Source organism: Motacilla alba, chromosome 2, assembly GCF_015832195.1.
Source record: "Motacilla alba alba isolate MOTALB_02 chromosome 2, Motacilla_alba_V1.0_pri, whole genome shotgun sequence".
Classification (NCBI taxonomy): domain Eukaryota; kingdom Metazoa; phylum Chordata; class Aves; order Passeriformes; family Motacillidae; genus Motacilla; species Motacilla alba.
Genome location: NC_052017.1, coordinates 141,804,456 through 141,820,422, shown reverse-complemented (window position 1 = coordinate 141,820,422; position 15,967 = coordinate 141,804,456). Strand labels below are relative to the sequence as shown.

At 46.6% G+C, this 15,967-nt stretch overlaps 1 long non-coding RNA gene across 3 annotated transcripts in view; it reads right to left on the bottom strand.

The window, feature by feature from the left end:
• LOC119698382 overlaps positions 1-15,967 on the bottom strand; it is a 146,915-nt gene that overhangs the window by 41,296 nt on the left and 89,652 nt on the right. For all 3 annotated transcript variants that reach the window (XR_005256147.1, XR_005256146.1, XR_005256145.1), the window contains exon 3: positions 12,584-12,973. This is a non-coding gene — a long non-coding RNA (uncharacterized LOC119698382). The remainder of the gene's footprint in view (positions 1-12,583; positions 12,974-15,967) is intronic.

The window sequence follows — 15,967 nt, the reverse complement described above, 5'->3', positions numbered from 1 at the left end:
AATGGAGCAAAACTGCAGTCACTGGTGGAATTTAAGAGAACTGCAGTTCAGCATCATCTCCTCTTCAGTCATCTGCTGGATTTGCATCTGGTTTGACCACTCAGCTCCATGCAGCTGCTCCAAGTGCACCTCCCAATCCCTACAGTAACTAGCAATTCTCTTGGGGTGTAAATATAGCTGTCATCTAAGATGTCTGCAGCCATTAATTAAATTTCCTGCTCTAGGTACTGCGTACCTCTCTTCGAAAGCAGCAGCCTTGACTCAGCACACGCCGGAGAGAGGGAGAGACCGTGCCGCTTCACTTTCTTGAAAGGTCAGCAAGGGAACGCCCCGGAAACCCTGAGTAGCAACACCTCGTCCTTAACCCAAGTACAGGAGCTGTATTTAGGCAGCTGACTGATCACAAGAACTACAAGGACACGTGTCTGCTCAGCAGCAACCAACTGGAAATGCGGATGCCTTTTATTAGCCGCCCTTGTATTTAGCTTGGCTCGGAAAAGCGTGCTGCTCCGCTGGTGGGTCCAGCAGCGTATGGAAGAGCAGTTATTAGTGAAGCTAATTACAAACAACGTGGCTACTTAGAGGGCTAAAAATAGCGTGGTGTATTAATAGATGGAGTGAAAACTGGGACACGGAAGATGACGATTTTGATCTTGAGCGCAGCAGCATCCTACGTGATCCCGGGTAATTCTCTTCATCTGTGTGTTTTGTTTTCACAGTTTGCAGAGCAGGCAGGAAAACCTCTTCTCAGAAAGGCTGAGAGGCTGAATTCCTCAGCATCCAGGAGCACTGAGAGGTCCTCTCTTGCATATCCACGCAAGTGGAAAACATTCCTGTGTCAGCCAAACTGGCTCCGTGATAATAATTTCATACTGTTTATGTGGCAACTCAGGCGACAGTTCCCAGAAAGCTGTAATATTTACCTTAAATACCTGAGTTCACTAGTCACTGATCAAAGGAATGCAACCTTTGGAAACAGTTTCCAGTTGACCTGGGCGCTGCTGGAGCAGAGCAGCAAGTGAAGCCCTTGGTGCCCGCCACCGATCTGCAGACAGGAAGACCATTGCAAAGGGGGAAGCGTCTGACTCACTTACTCCATGCCAACTTTAGCCAGTTTAAAAATCATATGATTTGCATCTACCTAATGACCCAGAGGCACAAAAACTTGCAATGACACCATAAACCCCTCTGCCTCCCCACCAGACAAGCTCAGTCTCAGCCCAGCACCTGAGAGCACACACATGAGAAATCAAGCTTTTCCTTCCCCCTGTCTGCAGCCTCTCAGCCAATCTAATAACAAAAGCAAAGAAGACCCTGACTACCCTTCCAGGCTGGACAAATACCACTGCTGTGCTGGAGAACATCTCCTGTACAGCAGGAGACCACACCAGCCATCAGAAGGAAAGGACATGAGCAGCCATAGCTCGTGTCCCAAATCCTTCATGTCCCAGAGAAGCTCCAATGCCAAACCTGGCCAGGCTTGCAGGCTCCATCTCCCCAGCTCCCAGTCTTTGAAACTTCACAGTGCTGCTGGCCACGTGCAGGGCAGCGAGACGTGTGCAACCCCTGGCCCCTACATGCAAAGCTGTATTTGAGTGGATCAATGCACTGCTCCAGGATGCCAAATTAAGCCCCCTACATCCATCCCTCTGATACAGCTGTTTCTATGAAGAATCAAAACAAAAGGTCTTTAATAATGATGCAACTGCTGTGTTATAGGAGGTCTGCGTGACTCCTAGTAACTATAATGCAACATACCTTAATGAGTAAGAAAGGGGAGTGGAAAATTAATGTGCATTTGCAGAGGGATTCATCAATTTATTTAAAACAGAGGGCTTGCCTCTGAAACAAGACAATGCAATCCCACGGTCAGTGACAGCTCTACCTTTGCACTAATGCAGAAGAGATAAGACTCTGCCCTTGAGTGTTTTGTTACCTTCTGCTCAAGAGTTCAAGATGATAAAGAAAACACAACCAAACAAAACAAAAAGCCCTGCAAGAAAACATAAAAGCCACAAACCATACCAGTTTCAATACAAACAAACAGGAATGTTTTCTTAAGCCTTTTCTACCATGGAAGGAGTGAGATAAGTGGACCTTTCATATGAGTGTTGTGAAAACAGCTGCAGGAAGATAACAAAAATTGAAATATATGTTAGATGCAACTGTAAGCTACTGGCATCTCAGGCTGCAACTGTACCCACACTTCATCTCCAAGATGAGCAAACAAAAACATCTAAGAGCACTTCCAAAAATCAGCATCTCTCAGCTGCACAACTGGCTTCCTGACCAGGAGGGGTGGTGGCATCCCCTTAAGTGGAGGTTGAGTCCCAGAGGAGAGTGCCAAGCAGGAAGAGGAAAGAGGGAGAAGGGAAGGAAGAAAAACAGGAAAGAGGAGCAGTCTCCTTCCTCCTTGCTCTCATGGTACCAAATTTTTCAAGGCTTCTGCCACCCATTGTGTTTTCTAGTGGACATAAATTCCTTTATCACCCCCAAGAGCAGAAGCTCAATGAAACTCAAAGATGCTTCAAGAGCCAAGAATGGCCCAATGCAGCCCAAGTTCCCCACTGAGCACCAGCAGCCCTGGGAGAAGACCCAGCCCAAGGCTGAGGTACTGGAACTTCAGCAGGGTTTCAAGCTCCAGCTTTACCATGCCAAAACCCTCCTTGGATTTGGGTGAAGTGTTTTACCTTCCACAGAACTCCACAGAAGAAGAAGGGATGACCCACTCTTCTGCATTTTGCTCCTAACAGAAACTCAGCTGTAGGCCTGCTGCAGCCCAGGACCTGGGCAGACACACCAGGACTGCCCAGCACTGAGGGTCTCTGCTGCTGATGGGTGTTCAGGGGAGGAACTCCACAAATCACCAATGGAAACATGAAAAGAAAGCGGCACCAAGTTGACTGTGGGGAAAAAAGAACAGACATGCCTGGTGCATCCTTCTTTTTCAAGCACTCTTCTTTTTTTTCTAAACTATGACTTATTTTTTTCTAAAATATCCCTTTATATTGGGATAAAGCAATTTGTGGAGACGGAGATGCTCTCTAAAGCCAATATCCACTGCACCTGTGACAGACCAAAGGATTTTTATCTACTTAAAAGTGGAGTAAGATGTTTCAAACTGAAAAAAATATATAAACTGTCAAAAAAGTGATTTTTTTTTCCTTTTCTTAAATCATCACCTAAATCAAACTAAGCAAAGTGAAATTAAATTAGGAAAGGGGAAACTTCAGCCAGACATTGGGAAGTATTTAACAACCTCATGCATCTTCCTGTTGGGAAAAGCTTCCCATGAGGAGGTCAGCGGCGGGGGAGTGAAGTCACCACCGGCTTCCGAGCTGGGGGCTGCGCTGCCTAATCCGGCGCTGGCAGCGTTCTGAGCCAGGATGGGGGGTCCTGCCCAGCTCCCGCCGCAGCACGGAGCCTGGCTGACTTCATCGGAAGTGCATCCCCCTTCCCCTGCTCCCCCTCCGGACCCCATTCATGTTGGGAAGGAGCCTGGCAAACCCTGGGGGGATTACAAGGCAGGGGAAGCAGGAGGTTAAAACGCTCTGAGGCCCCTTTCAGTCTAAAAGACAAAGTAATCGCGAAGCTAAAACAGATGCTTTGCTGAAAATAAAGAGTGGTTTACACAATTCTCAAAGAGAAGCCAAAAAATGAAAATACTGTACAGTCCCAGGAAACTGAGAGCATCCTGTTCTTATAAATAGCTACAATAGTTGTGTCTACAATAACATTGTTGCAGCATTTTGAAATGATGCTAAAAATTATGTGTGTTATTTGAAGGATAAATTTGAGATGGTACAAAAAGGAGACCATGCTGTTGAATATGATGTAATGAAAGCCCTGAGTTTAAAAATATTTATATTTACAATTTACTTCAGTGAGTGATACGAGGAGGACTGACAAGACCAGCCACCCAGGCACAGGGACAAGCAACTACCCACTTAAATGAGCTCTCCACAAACAGAGCAAGAGATACCAAGACAAAGCCATGGAGAGATTAAGTCAGCAAATGCCCCTTATAAATGTAATTATTATTGACTCCTGTTGCATTTGGTAGGCTGACCTGTTTCCCTGGACAATCAGAAAGAAGTGATATTCTGAGAGAATATTTCTGGAGGTTCACTAACATTTGACCGGGGCATTTTATGGTGCTTTCATCCAGCTCACGTGTGTAGATGAAGGGGTGCTATACTCAGGCTCTGGGTTCAGCCATCCCTCTACCCTTCTACTGAAACTGCCACCTCAGCAGTTGCCAGCGGTGTCTTGGCACAAGCATGTCTCTGCTGCTGAATGGACTGAAAATGTCATGTTTCTTCCCTCTCAATTAATGCAAATGGATCAACTGCAATAGGAGATCACAACTTGCAGGATTTCAAGAATCACAAAGTGGTTTGGGTAGGAAGGGAGCTTCAAAGCTTCATTCAGTTCCAATCCCCCCTGCCATGGGCAGGGACACCTTCCACTAGACCAGGTTGCTCAAAGCCCCATCCAGCCTGGCTGTGAACACTTCCAGCCATGAGGCATCAATGACTTCTCTGGGCAACCTGTTGCCAGTGCCCCACCACCTCACAGTAAAAATTGCTTCCTTATGTCCAACCTAAACCTGCCAGCTTTCAGTCTGAAGCCATTCCCCCTTGTCCTGTCACTCCATGTCCTTGTAAAAAGTCCCTTTCCAGCTTTCTTGTAGCCTCCTTTAGGTACTGGAAGGTGCTCTAAGATCTTCCTAGAAGATCTCTTCTCCATGCTGAACATCCCAAACTGTCTCTGTTTTACTTCACAGGTGAGGTACTCCATCAGGACACCAGAGTAGGTAAAAGCAGGTCTCCTGGAAGTGAGCCCATCTCTGGAGTTTGGGCTCTATTTATTTATATATTTGATCAACACCTCTGGATGCTGCTTCAGAATGGCTAATGGCCTCTGATTTGTCTTCAGTCTCTGGAGCTCTAGGTGAGGAGCAAGTCCGCCAAGTGAGGGAGCAATACAACCAGCAAGATTTGTCTCTACATTGTCTTTGCTTTCCAAAAAGTTTGAAACACCTGTGCAACTGTCCTGGGACCTGCCAGTGAAACTGTGCTGCAGTTGCTCTGCAGCAATTCACACCAGAGCCTGCCTTACAGGTTTGATTGGCATTCACTGGCTACTTAGGCTGAATTCAAGGATCTTGAACTTGGGCACTGCAAGTTGTCTCTCAGACCACTACCAGCACAGGTTTTCACAGACTTTCACTCTCTGCCCACAGGTGATTTTTCATCCCCAGGTTGAAGCCAGATTAGTACAGAAGTGACAACCCCTTTGTTTAGTTCTTGTGTGGTCAGAATACCCACAGCTCAATTATAGCCAAAAACTACTACCTAGAAAAAAAGAGATGCTGACTTTTCATATATAGAATAGGGGAAAACAGCAAAGAGGGGAAAAAAAAGAAGAGGAAATAAAAAGGAAGGAGGAATGAAAAAAAAGACAAGAAATAGGAAAATAAGGGCAGGGGGGAGGGAAGGAGACATGAAAAAGGGGGTGGAAAGAACAAAAGGACTGGGTGGGACGACTCTAGTAGGGTTCAGGCACTAATACAGCACTTGTTCACCTGGCATACTGCCCATGGAGAACAGGCACTGCATTAGGTAGCAGGTCTCCTGCACACTGCTGGCCCCAGGCTTTAATCTTCCTCCTGCACAGACGGCCCCATGATCACGTTTCGAGCCTTATAAATTATTTACATCAGATATGAGGAAGCAGAGACATTAGAGATGGAAAAGATGCACCAGCCCATCCCCTGGGGAAGAGAGCTGGATCCTTCCCCGTGTCACACGAGCAAAGCAGTGATGCTCTGTCTCTCCTTAAGAAGTGTTTTGCTGCTCCATGCCCTCATCAGGCTGCATTTCTTCATGAAGCCATTGCATAAATTGTATTTATTTTGACTTCTAATCCCTTCCTTCTGGCATTACCACCTGCCTGCATCCTCTGCAGCCCTCTGGAGTTGTACAGAATCACTAAGACACCTCCTTCTTGAAAGTTTGCCAAAGACATGAAATATCCTGCAAGGCCCAGTTAAAGATACCTCCAAGAATAACCCAGCAATCGAGTACTTAAAAAAAAAAAATCAGACTAATTTTGAAAAAGGAGGACTTTCAGCTAGAACTTTGCTCTTCCTGCCTTCACTCCCAGAGTGGCAGAGCAGTTAGCTCTCCCACTAGGAGATGCGGTCAGCAGGAAAATATTTCCTGAGCTAAGGACTGACTGCTCTGTAAAGTTACTCCTGCAGCACCAAAGTAAATAAAGGACTGCAGAGCAGCTTCATCCTTCCTCCCACAATGCTCAGCCAGCTGGAGTTTGTGGGATGGGGCAGCACCCATCCACCTGAATGCTTGGCAAAGTCCAAAACACAAAAGCACAAAAGCAAGCACAAAATAACTCAGTCCCCATCCCCAGCACCACATTTTAAGAGCTAACTCCCTCCTGACAACTGAGATAGAGTACATAAAGGAGCATGTCATGCTTTGAACTCCACGGTAATTCACCTCCTTGCCAGGATTTACACATTCTTTCTGTTGGCTCCAAGAGTTGCCAACACTTCCTTCACTTACAGAGCTTCATGCAGATGAAAGGCTCCTGCTGAGAGTCGTCAAGATTTACTGCAGTTTTGGTTCAGATCAGAAAAGCACTTACACGTGCTCCTAAATGCTGCCGAAGTCAAGGGCACCCGGCTGCACGCTCCGTACTCAAAAGCAATCAAGAGGAACCCCTTTTTTTTTTCCATTGGAATAAAAAGGCATGTAGAATCTTAATTAGGCTAGATGGAAATTACCTAAATGAGCTGCTTGTTACTGTAACAAATCAGATGGGAAGATAATCAAGTACAAGACATGAGGACAGAAATTGGATGGGGAAAAGCTGGCACTGAGGGTTTACTTGAGCAAGCACAAGGTGCAGGACACAGGGCTTGCCCACAGCACCTCTGAAAACAGGCTGTTTTCAAGACACCAAAGTCAGAAAGGAGAGGTTCCCAGGTACTTTTACTGAAGACTCCCCTTCTAAAATATGTATTCTGGCTTGCTCAAAATGGTAGGGACCAAGCCAGTCTGCTTTTCCTCCATTTCTGCTGGGTTGTCCTGCTCTGTGTGCAAAGGCCTGTGCTGGTACTCAGGGATGCCCTGAGCATGGAGCAGAAGTTTTGGAGGCTCCCCTATACTCCACAACTCATACCTGGCTGGCAGCACCTATGATAAACAGATTTACGGATATGAGTATTTGGGAATATTTGGAAATTCAGCCTGTTCAGTCCCTATTCCCATACTCCCAGAGCTACACATGGGACATCTGACAGACACCATCAACTGCAAGAGAGCAGTAGCTGCTCCACAGGCCACTAAATCACCCACGGCTGCACCAGAGCAGGACCAACACTGGGCACTAACAATGTTCCAGCCATGTGTTAGGGCCAATTCAACCTTCCCATTATGTGTGTCAGTCTAACCCAGATAATGGTTTCTAGTAAGAGCACTGCGGTTTCCAGGTTGACTGTGCCTTAGCAGCTTCTAGAAAAAAAATTACCTCAGCTGACAAATAAAATGATAGGTTTTGCTTTTTTTTTCCAACTGCAAACTCAGTCTGGGAACTGAAAGCAAAGATGTGAGTTCTCATCACCTTAAGCATTGCCACCCAGCACGTCATCTCAACAAGTTTGCAGTGTGCATGGAACTGCACACTGGGAGTGTGGGGTACATGCCATGATGCCGTGAGTGCATGGGCTGCATGTCGTGGGTGTGCAGCATGCTTAGTGTGAGTGTGTAGGGTGAGTGCTGTGCACATACAGGGTGCACCCCACAGGCATCTGGGGTGAACTCCATGGTGGGTATGCTGCCAGAGCCCAACTCACCGAGGTTATCTGCAACAACTCAGAAGTCACAGGCAGACATGATGCCTGAGACAACGGTCAGACAGTGCATGCACTTGGCAGTTGGAGGAAACCCCTCTGCTCTTTCTTTTAACAAATCAAACATGATCCTGCAACTGTATTAAAGGCAGGCACCCAGCTGGAAAAGCCAGGCTGAAAGCTGAAAGTTACCAGCTGGTCACCTCAGACGCTCACTAGCCTTAAACACAGCACTTCCCCATAACCTCCCCAATCCCCCACCAAGGCGACCACCTATTCCCAAAGGACAGCAGAGTACTGCACCCAGGGCAAACAGGCAATAAACAGCCACCTCAGCAGGAGCCAGGTAAAGGGGAAAAGCATGACTGTGGTGCAATGGCATGCAGAATCTGCTGGGGAGCAAAGCCCAAGGGCCAGCTGGTCATCTGCTGCCCTGGAGACCTCCACTCCAGCATGACCTCAGGGCAGTGATTGCTCAACTGCTGGTGCAGGGCCAGAGGCTGATGGGCAGGCCTGAGGTTGCTCCACTGAGGTCAGGGTGACTCAGCATGATTCAGGGGGAAAATGGTGAAGAAAAAAGGTCTGAGGGAAGCAAGACCCAGCCTACAGATGTGACAGCATCTGCAGGTGCTTGGGACCCCCATGCTGCAAGCTGTGAGGAATGCTGGGCTTCACCATCAGAATGCAGGAAGGAGGACAGAGAAAAACCTGAAAATCAGGCTGTGGATGCTGTTTCAAGAAGGGGAAGATGGCAGCACATGCCCAGAGGTGCCATCCATGAGAAGGGTGGCACTGTCCTGCTCTCTGACCCCTGCCGCCCTACCTTGGAGATGGGGCACCCTGGGGATGCTGCACCCATCAGCCCCAGCATTTCTTGACAGCTGCTGCAGATGGCAGAGGAGCCTCCCCAAGGAGTCACTCAGAGCACAGCCTTGGCCCACTGCCACACCACAGAGGGCTGATATCTCTGGGCATCTCATGGGGCACTGCAGAAAGCAGTGCTGGTGGTTTGGCTCTGAAATAAAGTGGTCTTACGTGGGCAGCATCGCTCAAAGATTAGTCCCATGCTTCCAAGAGCATGCCAGGATTGAGTCAGGAAGGGGGCAAATAGTGGGACCTTCAGCCACAATGTCCTCACTGTACTAGGCATAGCTACCACTCTTACACTGACCTGAAGAATGGCTTCTGCTGGACACCTGGGGCTTGACCTCCTGCTGTGCATTACATGGCTGCCACAGGCCAGCTGGAAGATACCTGTAACTAAAGGGGAAGTTAAGTATCTTGCCATAGTCACAGATAAACTGAAAAACTCCTTTGGGACCACCTGGCAGAAGAAATTGATGTTGCACATTAAGTTTCTCTCCATCAAAGATGGTATTTTACCAGATTTATTCTGATCTGAGAAGATGACCCTGCCCTTAGTACAGCACTACAACGGTATTGTTGTGTGGAAGGCACCCTTCCACGAGCAAAACCACATGCTAATTCAGAGTGCCTTTCCTAGGAACTTCTTACAGGAAGTTTGACCATGCTTGGTGGCTAGGTGGGTAGCTAGTCTTGCTTCCTGCCCAGGAGGACTCCTAGGAGCAAACTTGCCTTTGTAGACAGTGCTCAGTTAGGGGAGTTCACCAAGTCCACTCTCCATCAAGAGCTTTGCCCAGATGCACTGCAGAAGCTGAACATCCCATGCTGTCAGTTCTGCTCTAAGAGGCAAAGATAAGGCAAAAAGAAGATGCTTCGGCTTGGTAGGAGAAGCTTCCCTGTCTCTCTCCTACTTGATAAACACCCAGACAATCCCTTGACTCATCAGCAGCTACCAGGTTAACCTCCAAAGACAGAAATGGAAAGACAGGAAGGAAAATAACCTGTCCTTAAAGAGATGGGAGGATGGAGAGATGCCAGCTTGAAGTCTGGAGAAAAGCTCTTGCTGTCAGCAGGAGGGGATGGCTTTTCACACCACAGAACTGGAAGCAAAGCCTTTGTCCAGTGGGAGAAAAGAGTCCCTGGATGTGAAGCCTGAAGCTATCAGCTGTGCATACAAGGACTTCTAAGTAAAGATGCATTTGCACAGCTCTAAGATGCCCTGTTTTAGACACATGATTGGTCTCCCTTCCCCTCCTCAATCCCACATCCTCCCAGGCACATGGAAAATCCTGAGCTTCGATCTGCAACAAAACCTTGACACAAGCATGTCTGACCTACAGACACAAATCCATTTATTGCTGGGCTGGGAGGATGGACAAAGAGGAGTGGTGTCTCAGAGCTGGGTGCCAGGGCCACTGTCTGATTCAGCAAAGCCCCTGATAAGAAATGTCATCCTCCATTCAGTAATTTTAGCCCATGAGATAAGAATCTCTATCAGCCTCAAACATATGGCTGGCTGCAGTGCATGCAGCAAAATGAGACGGGTAATTTATTTGCTTGTGCTAAGAGCACTCCCAGACCCAGAAAAGCTGATGCAATGAAATAATAAGTGCCAAATTACACTCTATTCTTCTTTGGAGACCTGGAAGAGGCTCCTGTGAGATACAAGGGGTTGTATCTCTCTCCTTTAAGCATCAAGCCACCAAGAAGACAACAGTCCTACACAACTAATTGAAGACTGAGCTGTACAGGATTTTCTAAGGTTTGCTCCTCTCATTAAATTCTACTTGTTACAGAGGAATTCACACCCACAGATATGACTGGTGCTCTCTAAGAAGTGCCAGTAGATGCTTCCCAGGGGAAGAAGTGGTGGGGTTAAATGACAGAATTACACAGGACTGAGGGTGAATTCCATCTCCTGGTCATTGGAGCAGGACCAGCACCCCACCAGGTGCTGTGATGTTCCCTGGCTGAATCCAATTTAGCACCTCTGATTTAGGTGACCTTGGCTAATCCATATAAACACAATATTGGGCCAGAGACTGCATGGCTTGGGTTGCTCAGAGTAATGAGCTCCGTAACCTGAGCACAACAGGAGCATCTGATCCATGGGGACAAATGGACATAAAGGACACTCCCAAGAAACGCTTAGCACATTTTATCACTGGATTCTGCAAGGATCTGCTGAGAAAAGCTCATTCCTAAAGCACTCTTTCTTATACTCTTTCCTCTCTTAGCTATCACCTGGGGAGATACCAAACTGGTCTCACTCTGTACAGCCACTTCTACTCCCTTTCATCTTTAACAGTGTGGCTGCTGTTCAATGTATCACACATTTTGTCCCCTCACCTTTAAATGGGGGACTTTCAATGCAAGATTAACATCTAAACATCCACTCTGAAACAGAAACTTTGGCTTAACGAACAAATACTTAAATTTGGTTCTTCCAAGGAACTGGGCCAGACCCAGACTTTGAAAGAGTCCTTCATCTCTCTGATTCAAATCTGCTTTAGAAATGTAGCAGCTACACATTTAGTCATAGATAGTCTCTTCACAGATGTGAAACCATTGCTGCTTCCCAGACAGTGGTACCTTCCCACCACCCTATCTACCCATGTCACTAGCATTCTCACTGGAAAAATGAGCAGTTAAACCATCATCTGAATGAGTCACAGAGGTAAAAAACTTCTGATACAAAATGATGGTCCTTCCAGCTCAGTGCTGAGATGTGAGGGTGAAGGACAGCCAGGAAATCTCTAATCTGAAGGGGGGGTCACCTCAGTGGAGTTCAGTTCAGCATTTTTCATCATTGCCAAATTTATTAGGGCATATTGCCATGACAGTATAGGTCCCCATGCACACACTGGCATGGCCTTCATGGCAACATCACACACACCACACATACTCAGAGGGAGAGTCTGATGAATCCTTTCCACCCTCAGCACCATCCAGCCTTCAGAGTGCACGGAGTGCATGAAGTGCAGCAGAGGAAAGCTGTATGACCTCCATGCCCATGGAGCTGTATCGCTAGAACAGACCAAGCCTGGCACCCCTCTGTCATCCTGCCCAGCCTTCTCCTCCAAGGAATGCTTCCAGCACTCCAGAGCCCAGGGTCCAACATGGGAAGAGCCATGCATGTTTATGAAGAAAAACATTTGCAGCAGGAAAGAAGCTAAAAACTAAATCAAGCTTCAACTTTCTTTTCCACAATCAATGTTTCTCAGTTCTCTGAAGGTAGTAAACTGGAAACAGGTAATTTCACTCTATTTTTTGCCTTTCTCCTCTTGTGCCTTTGGACAAAGCAATGTGAAATCCTATACACTTCAGCTCTCTCTGTATCTCATCAGTTTAGAAAACCCATCACTGTCCTGCTCTGGATCTACAAAGAGTGCAGTGCAAACAGTGTGAGGGACTTGTCATCCTCACTGCCAACAACAGAGCAGCAAGATCCTCAGGTATAAAGTAAAGGCACAAGTGTTCTGCAGAAGCAACACATTTAATGTGTGTATGTGTGTGTGTGTGTGTGTGTGTGTGTGTGTGTGTGTGTGTGTGTGTGTGTGTGTGTGCGTGTGTGAGCAGAGATGCTTGAAAAATTAAGTCTTAGATATGTGGACAACTAAGGCAGTCGAGACTTGCTGATGATTTTTACATGAAGCCTGCTCCAGGTATGGGTGATGCAGGACACAGGAAGTGGCCAGGGAACAGGACAGAGACTAGGGGCAGTAGGAGAAACTACTCAATGCATGGACACACTACTCATCTCACTTCTTGTCTGATGGATATTTCACTGAGGTACGAAGGAAAGAAAATGTTTTGCATTTGTTTTTGTTTTTTTTTTTTTACCTTGTTACAAAGCTTCAATCCCACTCTGGAGGTCAGGAAGCTGGCTTGTAGCATAATCTCTTCCCATCACCTCTTCCCCTTCTTCTTGTATCTTCCCCTGGGCACACTCTTCCCAGGTAAAATCTGTCTCTAAACCAAGATGTATATGCCAGGCTTTTCTCCTTTTGAGCACTCCTTCCAAGAACAACACAGCATTGATTTTCATTACTTGTGTAAAGCAGCCAACTCCATTCTATCTTCTTGTGTGACACTGGAAATATAAATTTTAGCTCCTCTGTCCCCAAAGTCTAGGGGAAGGGTTGCCTGGCAAGTTCAGAAAGTCTTCTGAAATACTGTAATCCAAGCTGAACTGCAGCTCATCAAGTTTCATCATCCAAACAGTGGATACACCTGTAAAGAAAACACAGTTTTAATATCTGTATCAGGACAGACTGACAAACCTTCAGGTTTTATACAAGATTTCTATTAGTATCAAGAGAGTGATGTCTGGTTCACACACCAAAGGACACCCTGACCTTGCAGTACTGACAAAAGAACATCTTGTTGTTGCCTCAAGATTCAGCCAATGGAAGGTACTACTTTAACAGAGATGAATATGAGATGTCAAAGAAAAATCCAGTTCCATCATCCTTGTGGAATTCAAAGATCTTGATTTTTTTTTTCTACCATTCGAATAAGTGGAAAGAAATATAAAAATCTTGAAATCTTTAAAGTTGCTGAATTGAAACTCTTTTTGATTTGAAGCACTTTGTTTCAACAGTTGGAAAATTTCCCTTTGGAGTCACAAACTTTTACATTTTGTATTATACCTTCCATTGGAAACAAAGACTCCCTTCAAATACAAACCAAAATGCAGATGGAGTCAGAAAGTTTAGATGTACTGTCAGTAGCCGACCCTGTCTAAATTTTTACTACACTTTTCCCAAAAAGGAGGATTTACTGAAGCTGACTGTCTCCTGAGGGTGCGTTCAACTGCAACACCGCACCGGATTAGTGACGAAGAAACAGTCAGCTCAAATGCCAACAAAGGAAACACTGAGCTACTTTAATCAAATTAAGTGGATTTTAATACAGAATACAATACAGTTAGCTTTACATGTAAATTCTACCCTTAGACAATGTAAGTGTTCAACTGCAGACTGTCACAAACTAGCAAAGTGACTACACTGTGGGTTGATTAATACTAATGCAGACATTGCTCTGCTGGGTATAACACACTGCTCCACTGAGGAGGCAGGAACAACTCCAGAAACCAAATCTAGATTAAATTCCAAGTTTTATCAAAAAACCCCATTTTTTGGAGTGTGCACAGAGAAATGGAAATACAGCATTTTGGTACTTTATCTAAAGACTTTTGTGATGTCCAGGAGCTCCTCCACTGGACACTGGCCAGACACAAGCAACGCAACATAATGGACCTGAGAAAGAAAGAAGCAGCCTTCATCTGTGTTCAGGGGACGTTTGAAAGAGATAGAAAATAAACACAGTGGAGATGTCTACAAGGTTTCTTTTGGTGGGAAGAGCTGCAGAAGAGGCCAGCAGCCCTATCCCATGAGGGAGGACCTGCAAACTAACTCCAACCCAGCAAGGAGAGAAGGATTGCTAGGGTGGGCCAGTGACATAGAAACTTACATAGGTTTAGGAGGCAGCTGGGAATAACTTGTAATTTAGCCTCATAAAAGAAGAGCTCTCTTATATTAATGGATGCTTGGTCCCACCCAGATTTAACATTCCTAGTTACAGTGACCAACAGTGAAGTGAGGGCCCTGCCCATGGCAGAGGGGTTGGAATAGATGATCTCTACCAGCCTCTTCCAGCCCAGGCCTTTCTATGATATCATTCTATGAGAAGCAGGAAAACTGGTCTATGCTACAGAAGAAACCTCTTTCTTGGGTGCAGGATGTGGCACAGCAGGTACAAAGCCACTGATGCTCAAACACACCTTTGCTAGGGAAGCCAAGCAGCGTGGTTCATCGCCAGAAGAAAAGAAGATCATAGCTGGTGTGGTGGAAGCAAATGGCTCTGGCACTGCCTGGGAGCATGGAGGGTACAGCTAACGAGATGGCAACTGGAAACAAGATGGGCCCCAAGCCATGAGGGTGGTAATGCCATCCACAGCTCCAGAAACTTGTCTCTCTGACCATCTATTGCTGCTTTCTGTGTTCACATGACAAACATTTAGAAGCCATACTGCCTCTCCTGCTCCAAGACCTGCAGTGCTGTTTCAGCATCTTTACTCTCTGAAGGACCACAGACATGAACCAAGGTGCTGCAGGCTCCTCTGGGGCTCTACAATGTCCACTTCCATCCTGTGAATCACCCAGCTGGGCCGCTCTCTGACACGTAACCAAGAGCACTTGATGGCCCATCCTTGGCCAGCTCACTGTGCTGTGTCACTCATTAGAGAGAAAGAGGCAGAAATAGGATGAGATCTACGCCTTTGGGCCATTCATCTCACAGGCACCTACCACATCAACATCTCCTCCTCACAGAAGGGCTTTGCCACACCCCAACCACACATTTCCACCTTCCTCTCCCATTTTAACCTGCATAACCTCCAACGTCACCCCACCATCCCTGCAGGGAGGTGACACACTAGACTTCATATGGGGAGATGAGATTCTTTTCTTCTTCAAAGACCTTGTGGCTACCATCACCTTTTAAGACCAGACATCCACGTCAGTAGTTTGCAGTGAGCACCACGAACTGGCCTGCTCTGAAGATATGCTCTCTGTGACACAGAAAATGATCCACCAGCAGAAGTCATTGGGGAAGAGGGAGGAAGAGCAGCGTGGTGTAAGGAGCTGCAGTGCTCACTAGACACTGCACAGCTCAGGGCACTGGGAATTATGGAACGTTATCCTCAGGCTGCTGGCAATGTTCCTTTGGGCAGGGCACAATGCTGACATAGTGACATTAAAAGCACAGCTCCCAGTAGTATCCTGGCTGCCCAAAGCCCTGGCATGAGGCAGCTGAGCTGTCCCAAAGCTGACCCTCCCTGGAGGAACACCACATGCTGACAATCCTGGCGCACGAATTAGAAAGGCAGTGTTGAAGTGCTAAACAGATACAACCAGGGAGAGAAACGGCTTCCCACTAATGAGGGGACAGGCAGGAGTATCTTCTCACACAAGGAGAGCTTGCCTTGCTCTCAGCTGAAGTCAGTGTTCAAAGAGACAAATGTCTTGCCCACATGGCTGAGTTGCAACAGCACAGGTACACACCGACCCGTAACCAGGCAAACCTGGGGCACAGTACTTAAAATTACATGCAAGATTACTTCCAAACACCCTACACAAATGGTAAAAGCAAGAATAATTTGGGTTACAGTCTGGATTGCCTTCCTTTCCCACGCTTCCTCGGCAGCTGGTTGTCCTTGCTTCT